Source organism: Scyliorhinus torazame, chromosome 20 (genome assembly GCF_047496885.1).
Source record: "Scyliorhinus torazame isolate Kashiwa2021f chromosome 20, sScyTor2.1, whole genome shotgun sequence".
Lineage (NCBI taxonomy): Eukaryota > Metazoa > Chordata > Chondrichthyes > Carcharhiniformes > Scyliorhinidae > Scyliorhinus > Scyliorhinus torazame.
This window is the reverse complement of record NC_092726.1, coordinates 11,061,112-11,069,894: the sequence shown is the minus strand read 5'-3', so window position 1 is coordinate 11,069,894 and position 8,783 is coordinate 11,061,112.

Below are 8,783 nucleotides of genomic sequence, written 5' to 3'. Positions count from 1 at the left end.
ATTTTTTCCAATTCAGGGGCAATTCAGCGTAGCCAATCCACCGACCCTGCACATTTTTGGGTTGTGGGGGCGAAACCCACGCAAACACGGGGAGAATGTGCAAACTTCACATGGACAGTGGCCCAGAGCCGGGATCGAACCTGGGACCTCCGCGCCGTGAGGCAGCTGTGCTAACCACTCGGCCACCGTGCTGCCCCAGGTGGTTGTTTTTGACTGGTGCAGAAGCGATGGGCTGAAGGGCCTTTTCCGTGCTGGAGACCTCTGTGGGTGTATGGCTGGGGGAGTTCAGAACTCAGGGTCACTGTCTATGCATACGGGATGGACCATTTAGGACTGAGATGAAGAGAAATGTCTTCCCCAGAGAGTGGTCGGCCTGTGGAGTTCATTACTACAAGAAGCCATTGAGGCCAAACATTGCATGTTTTCAAGAAGGAGTTAGAATGAACAAGTTCCAGAGTTGGATGATCATCCATGATCATGCAACTGGTTTAGCACACTGGGCTAAATCGCTGGCTTTGAAAGCAGACCAAGGCAGGCCAGCAGCACGGTTCAATTCCCGTACCAGCCTCCCCGAACAATCGCCGGAATGTGGCGACTAGGGGCTTTTCACAGTAACTTCATTTGAAGCCTACTTGTGACAATAAGTGATATTCATTTCATGTCATGATCAGAATGAACGGCAGAGCAGGCTCGAAGGCCAAATGGCCCTCTCCTGCTCCTATTTTCTATGTTTCTATGCCTCCCCTCGAAGGGGAGCACGCATGGAGGAGCATTGAAAGCGGCAATGAACAGGACTGGCAGCCCACACTCCCCAAGGGGAGAGGCCACTGCGATCAGCCTTGTTCGAGAGACGGGCTTTATAAATAGTTGAGCAATTCCATTCAACAAAGAGGCATCTAAGTACTAATTCACTCAGACATTCGGAGTCACATATCAGATTATAATTTAGAAGGGAACCTTGTGGTTGTTCCAATTCTGGGCGTCGCGCCCAACAATAAAGTTTGGGACGCACGGAGCGAAGAATAGATTTACAATAGTGCTTCTGATGAAGTTGACGCTCCTGATTCTTCTCACAGGTATTCAAATGCCTGTGAGAAGAGCCTCATGGACTTTGCACTAAGTGGACACAGTGAGAGGTAGTTTCAATGTGTGAACCAGTCATGTGAACCGTGTTGGCCCCCTGGATCAATGGTTTCAAAGTGCCACCATCTGTTCTTCCGCCTTGTGAATGTGAAGTGTTAAGTTCTGGTACAATGAGGCGCCACAGTGTGCACACCTCATCACAGTTCCCGGGATTGCAACTTGTGAAGCAGGAATGAGCCAACACTGGCCCAATTTTAAGACCTGGCCTCACTCACATCTTCGCAAAGCCGGACAGGTCCCTACGCGTTCCACTTTAATCGTTCATGTCCAACATTGCAAAGCCACAAAGGGTCCTTTTGTTATGGTCACATTCCACTTTTCAAAATCGATTCTACCCCAGTTCTGACCGCTGCCAATTCAATTCTGCATTTACTCGTTGTGCCTTTAACTTGGCAACATCCCCCCCGCCCAGTGTGGCCAGTTAAAAAAACACCCACTTGCACAATTTGAAAGCACATTTTCTGCAACTCTTTGTTCGCCTGCTTTCCTGATCTCCCACCTCAATTGTTTGTGAAAAGCCTTGACACAACTCATTAAAATGGGACACGTCCCTGAGCTGCCAAAACAACCTACAACCAGCAGTATGGTACAGAACAAAGCTGGCACGATGGAGGGAAGAATGTTGTGCTTGGATGGCACTGTGCATCAGCACAGCGGGATTCAAACAGGGAGAGCGAGATAGAATAACGCTGGACACCTGGCTTTCCATGGTGAATCCATGCGGTAGAATTTCACCTTGCATCATACTGGCCTTGGAGACGGGTCACCGCTGGAGCTAAAGCGCCCGCTTTTACATGGAATAACGCAAAAGCATAATCAGCCCGCTTGATTGCTCCCCCTTCCACAAACATTCATTCCCTCCACCACCAACAAACAGTGGCAGCTGCAGTAATTCACCAAGGTTCCATAGACAACACCTTCCAAACCCACGACCACTACCATCTAGAAGGACAAGAGCAGCAGATACCTGGGACCCCCACCACTTGGAGGTTCCTCTCCAAGTCACTCACCGCCCTGACTTGGAAATATATCGGCCGTTCCTTCAGTCACTGGGGCAAAATCCTGGAACTCCCTCCCTAATAGCACAGTGTGTGTACCTACATCTCAAGGACTGCAGCGGTTCAAGATGGCAACTCAACACCACCTTCTAACGGGCAACTAGGGATGGGCAATAAATGCTGGCTGATCCAGCGACGCCCACATCCCATAAATGAATTTTAAAAAAAGTAGCCAAACAACTCACAAAGCAAACCTACCGGGCGGGGGGAGAACGTGTCATGGGGTGTGCACCCAACTCTCCAGTGTCACTACAGGGGTTTCCATCAATCTTAAGCCGAGGGTTGGATTGTCAATCGATGGACTGTCCCCTGGTAATCAATGTTCCACGACATATACCCATGTAGATAATTCAGGTTGAGTTAAACCGACTCTCCAGTGGAGATTCAGCAGTATGAAGAAGTCGACGCAGAAATATTATGTAAATACCAATCAGACTTGTCAGCGGTCAGCATTCGAAGAAATGAAAAATCTACCTTATTTGAAAACAAATGACCATTTGAACGATAGTAATTGATGCACCAGGTATAATAGTTAAAACCGGGCTGTGGGCGACGAAATCAACCTTGTCCACTTTCCACCATCACAACTGATTAAATGGCCTTTTCTCACAGGAGGTGGTGCTGTGAAGGTAGGTGGATGCAACACTGCAGGCACAGTGGTCCCACTGTAAACCGTTTTAGTTGCTGTGATATGAAGGGTCTAAAGTTCTTGTTCCTTTTCACCAAACACCATTTATTTCACTTCCACAGCCTCTGCTCAAAACTCTTAACAACACATCACCTGACAGAGGCCACCTGAAGCCCCTTTACATATCAGGGTCAATTAATGGATACTTAACATAAATGAGACAACTAATTGCAATGTCTCTTAACCCATTACTTAACAGTCTCCCCTTCCTGGGAGAAAAAAAATAATTAGGTGAAAACAACATTTCAAGAAACTCAAAAACACACATGTCCCCCCCTTTTTTTTGTTTGGACGAGAAGGAGAAAAAAAAAGTCACAGAAACAAGCGCCCTTCGTTAACAATATCCAAAAGTTTCTGTGAACTCGCCCCTCTTTTTGTTAAACAGTCTGACAGTTGATAGCTCCTGTCGACCCATTTAATTTTTGTTATTTCCCCTCTGTCCAACATCTGCTTCAAACTTGCGATGTCTATCCGTAACCTCTTTTCATTAACACGTTTTCCCACAGGGATTTGTCACTGTGACAGTCAATAGGTATATTACCCAAATCCCCTAATCCCAAAATTTCTGTCAATATCATACTTATATAAAAGGTCATATCCACCGCCTCTACAAGGCATAACGTCTCAGCAGCCGAAGTGCTTTTTACCACTCTCCTTATTTTCTTTGTTTCCCACAAAAGCGGGCTACATTTACCATTGTTCCCCAAAAGGAAAATTATAAAAACCCCTGCGCTTGAAACCCCATCACATAAATTTGCGTAGGACGCATCAGTATAAACTATGAGTTTCAAGTGCTTAAGGTCACCTAAAACCGGGAACTTCAAAACACACTCCTGCATTTTTAGTTTGGCCAACGCTTTATTTGCTCTTATTATGTCTTCCACTTTGGGATCATTCATTTTTGTACTCAACTCTAAGACATTAAAACTTACGTCCGGTCTAGTCTGTCTACCTAACCAGTTCAGTTGCCCAATTAAACTTCGCAGTTGCTCTTTTTCTATCTTTGAAACCATTGCGTCTTTTTGTGAAACTCGGCCACGACTAATTGCTATTGGGGTCATGCTTTCCAAATAAGATTGCTGACGTAAAGTTGCCCCTAATTTAGTCTGTCCAATTTCCAGTCCAATATATTTAAACGCACCGGAAGCCTGATTTCCAACCCTGAATTCTTTCCTCAAACCAGAGATTACAATAGCTTCAAAATCACTAATCCTACCCCACAAAAAATCATCGACATGCATCATAAAAATGTCAGAAAGATTTCCTTTATAGTGCCAGTAAAACATTGCAGGATCTGCTTTCAACTGGCAACAGCCTAACTTTAACAAAACTGACCTTACCGAAAAATACCAGACTCTAGATGCATAATTTAATCCATATACACATTTGTTCAACTTTCAGAGTACCCCTTCTGTGTTAGCTGCTTCTTTAGGAGGACGGAGAAAAATGTCTCTCTGGAGCTGATGCCCCTGCAAAAAGGCAGCTTTTATATCTATAGATTTGCATTCCCATGCCTTTGTGGCTAATAGAGCCAAGAAGATCTTTAAAATAACCTTTCCTGCTGTAGGTGAATCTACCCTTAAATCCTGATCTTCTAAGTTTTCTTCAAATCCCCTTGCCACGAGCCTGGCCTTTGCCTTATAAGTTCCATCCGGAAGAACCTTTTCCCTGCAAATCCATCTGTGGGATAGAGCTCTTTGTCCCCTATCCGGTACTTCCGTGTATACCGCAAATTCACTCCAACTATGCAATTCTTGCTATTTAGCTTCTTTCATAACTTTTTCATCTAATTTAATTGAAGCCACCAAAATCTCACGTGCATGTGGGCTTCTACTCCTATTAGTATTCGTAGTCTTACTCATGTTCTGAGATCTTGACAAACTATGTCCCCTCTCCCGCCTGGTATCTCATTCTGTACTGCTGCTGCTTGAGCTTTCCCTTCTGCTGTGGGATGTCCTTTCAATAGTTCACGATCTTTTCTGCGGACCTGTTCACTATCCGATGTACTATCTGAACTGGCACTGCGTTTCTGTGCCCTCCATTTTTGAACTTCGTTTTCCCAATCTATTGTCTTGACTCCTTCCCCTGAATGCTGTACCAATGTTTATACTTTCCAGTGGCCTTCCCTGCTCTGCTAAGAACAGTTGCATCCTTCCATTGACTAGACCCTTCAGGCAAGTATGTCACTTTTGTACCAACTTTTGGCAGTTGCCCTTTCGGAATAATGGCCTGTTGTAATTCATCAGAAGTGTTGTGTTCCTTCACAGAAACCCTGTCTATATCAGTTAATTGGTCCTCATAGTTCTGTAACACATGCGTACCAGATGACTCTGGTTCCTCGTCATGTCTGTCTGCTGTGCCTAAGTTTGAAAATTTGTAATCTGTACCCATTATCCTTGATGAATGTACCCTAACAGTTTGATTACCATGTCGCAAAAATAATTGTTTTGCCATCTATGCCTATGATCTTCCCTGGGCCTTTCCATTCATTAGAATTGTCTCTCTTATAGTATACCATGCGTCCTTGCTGAAAAACGACATCTGATGGCCGTACGTTATGTCTTAAAGCTCTGTGAATTCTTTCAGAGACTTCTGCTTCCAAAAAAGCTTTTCTACTGCGCTGTAATGCATTTAAATGTTCAGCAAAACCAGAGCTAATTGTAGTCCCCTCCCAATCTGGAGGCTGGTCACCCAAAATCGACGGAATTTTAGGATTTCTACCAAACACTAATTGATAAGGACTATAGCCCCCAACCATCTGCAATGAATTCTTTGCATGTACTGCCCATGCTAAAGCTGAATTTAGCCTGCAATTGGTCGATCTGCCAAAATTTTCCGAAGCATGTCATCGATGACAGCATGATTCTTTCACAGACACCATTACTAAATGGGCTTTCTGCAGCCACATTCATAACTCTGATATTCATGTTTTCACACATAACCCTAAACTCATCATTAGCAAATTCTCCCCCATTGTCCGTAAGGAATTTTGCCGGTGGACCCATTCCTGACCCTATCCATTTTTCCACGATTTGATCCAGAATTACTCTCTTTTCTTTACTTCGTACAATCGTTGATTGACTAAATCTGGTTGCTAAATCTACAAAATGCAAAATAAATATATCATTTGCTTTATCCCAGATCTTAAGGTCCATGGCCACAATGTCGTAAAAATCCCTGGCCAAAGGTACGGTTACTATCGTTCGTGCTGGTCTCCTTCTGTACTTCCTACAAATTCCACAGCGGTCACTAACCTGTTCTATCAGTTTAGTATAGTCGTCACCCCTTACCCCTGCATCCTTTAATAAATTTTTCAGCCTCCGAGGAGACGGATGTGCAAATTGCCTATGCAGTTTTAATACCACAAGCTTTTTATCAGCTAAAGTCCCATTTTCAACTGCCATTAACACATCCTTAACCACTCTACTTGAAAAATTATTTGTCAGTAATGGAATACAATAGTGTCCCGACTGTGTAAATTGTAAGTCCACCGTCTTTCCAAAAACTGTTGCCTTATCCTGTTCCATATCGTTTCATGTGTGCTTTCTTCATCAACGGTCTGCTCAGAAGCAAAGGTATCTCACTTGATACAACATCCGTGCTAATGAAATGATTCACTCCGGCAATATTGCAAGGGATCACCACTCTTTTCAGCGACTTCAGAGTATATCCCCAAACCTGAAACTTGTGGAACTTTCAAATTCCTTAACCTTGTTACGATTTTCAGCATTCAAAGAGTCCAGGTAACATTTTAACCAGTCAATTCCACACACAGTAGATGTGCAGCCACTGTCCAATACAGCACAGTTGAAGGATTCTGCAACCAACATCCTCATTACCGGCGTAAAACTGCTTGTCAATAGGACAATGCCTTCTTTTTGGTCACTATCTTTTACCTCTTCTGACTCTTCCGTGTCATGTGTCGCTTCTAACACTCTATCATAACGAGTTGGACAGTTGAAAGCATAATTGGTATTGAGAGTCACATCGAAAACATCGTTTTATCATGCCCCGTGCATTTCTGGGGTTCATCTTCCTATTGTAGGTTCTAACTGTGTTTATGTCTTCATAATTTCCTTGCCTCGGTCTCCGTCTATCGTCTTGAGCCCTGTTCGTAGCCATACAATTTCGCTATCCTGTTAATAGTGTTTCTTCCATATTCTGCCTTATTGCAGGCAGACCTATTTGGGTCATCAGAGCCATCGGAATTGAATGTTTCACCAGAAACTTTTGTAAAGCTTTTGTCATCTGTTCGAATAAGGTATCCTTATCAGTAAACTGAACTCCTGTCAAAACCAGGAGCCTATCTATGTTGCTCACTCTAGCACAGTCAAGTAATTTAAAGGCCAACACAGACTGTGGAAATTCCAGGTTGTGTTTCTGCAGCCTTTTATATAGTCTGCCAAATTCCATTATATAGTCTTCCATGGAGATATCTTCAATTTCCGGAGCTTATCAAAATCCGACCATGCTTCATACGCACTTAACAAGTCATCTTTCTTATAAATCTTATCCATATAATGTAATAAAGTCTCCAGACCTTCTTCTGAGTCTAACTCTTCCAAAACCAGCTCAGAAAGCACTTTGTTTCGGATTTTACTGCATATGGCAGAGAAAGAGCCAATGCCATACCTTGTTTTCTCTTTCCCATAGCAGTTACTTTAGTCCACATAACTACTGCACTTCTCCATTGGTCGTACGATTCCCTTTCAGAAAATAAGGGAGGATAGTCATATCCAGCCATCTTTATCCTCGGTTCAGCCATATATCCTTTTTTTTTTATTTTCTCACTCACTCCTTGGTTTGATTCGGAAAAGTTGTATCTTTCAACCCTTCACATTTACACAGCAACCATCCTCTGCTACCAATTGTTAACCGTTTTAGTTGCTGTGATATGAAGAGTCTAAAGTTCTTGTTCCTTTTCACCAAACACCATTTATTTCACTTCCACAGCCTCTGCTCAAAACTCTTAACACACCACCTGACAGAGGCCACCTGAAGCCCCTTTACATATCAGTGTCAATTAATGGATACTTAACATAAATGAGATCACTAATTGCAATGTCTCTTACCCCATTATTTAACACCCACCACCCTCCCTCATGCTCCAACTTTGCCTGCCTTCTTCTCCCTGTTGGCCAACAAGCCAAGTGACTCTCCCCAGCGAGCTCCAGAAACCAGCGCAGGGGCTAAATTACAAACAAAAACCGGCAGGAAATATCAACTACCTGGAGTAAAAACACATACATTGTGCTTATTCTTGAGTATCACTACTTGTCACTAAAATTTATCTTCTCTCTCTATGAACGCTTTCATTCTTATCTCCAACTCTTTCTCTCCTTTAGACCTACCTCAGCATCCTATTCCTTTCATAGTTCCTGCTCTCCATCTTTGTCTCACTTGCTGATGTGTGCCTAGGTCTTCCTTTGACTGCAACTGGGCATTAAAGTAGCCTTAAGTGAAAGAGGCAAAAAGAAACCATTTGAATTTGAATTACTGATGTCCAAAAATTAATTTGACTCACTTAATGCAACGTCTAAAGATTGCCTTCAGGGTCCTTCCTGGTGGGCTGCTTCAGAAAGCATCCAGCAATCTAACAATCTTCAATTGCTACGGTGTTCATCACAGTGATTAGTGCCTCAGGAGGGAATGAAAGGGAAGGGGAGAGACAGGCAGGGCCGAAAGCACAATTCAGGGAGAACAAATTGAAAAGTATTCACAAGTTTTTAAGGAGGTTTCTAAAAGAAGGGAGGGAAAGGAGCCACAGTGGTTAGCACTGCTGCCTCACAGTGTCAGTGACCCAGGTTCAATTCTGGCCTCGGTTGACTGTTTGGAGTTTTCACATTCTCCCCGTGTCTGCATGGATGCTCCTGTTTCCTCCCACAGTCCAAAGA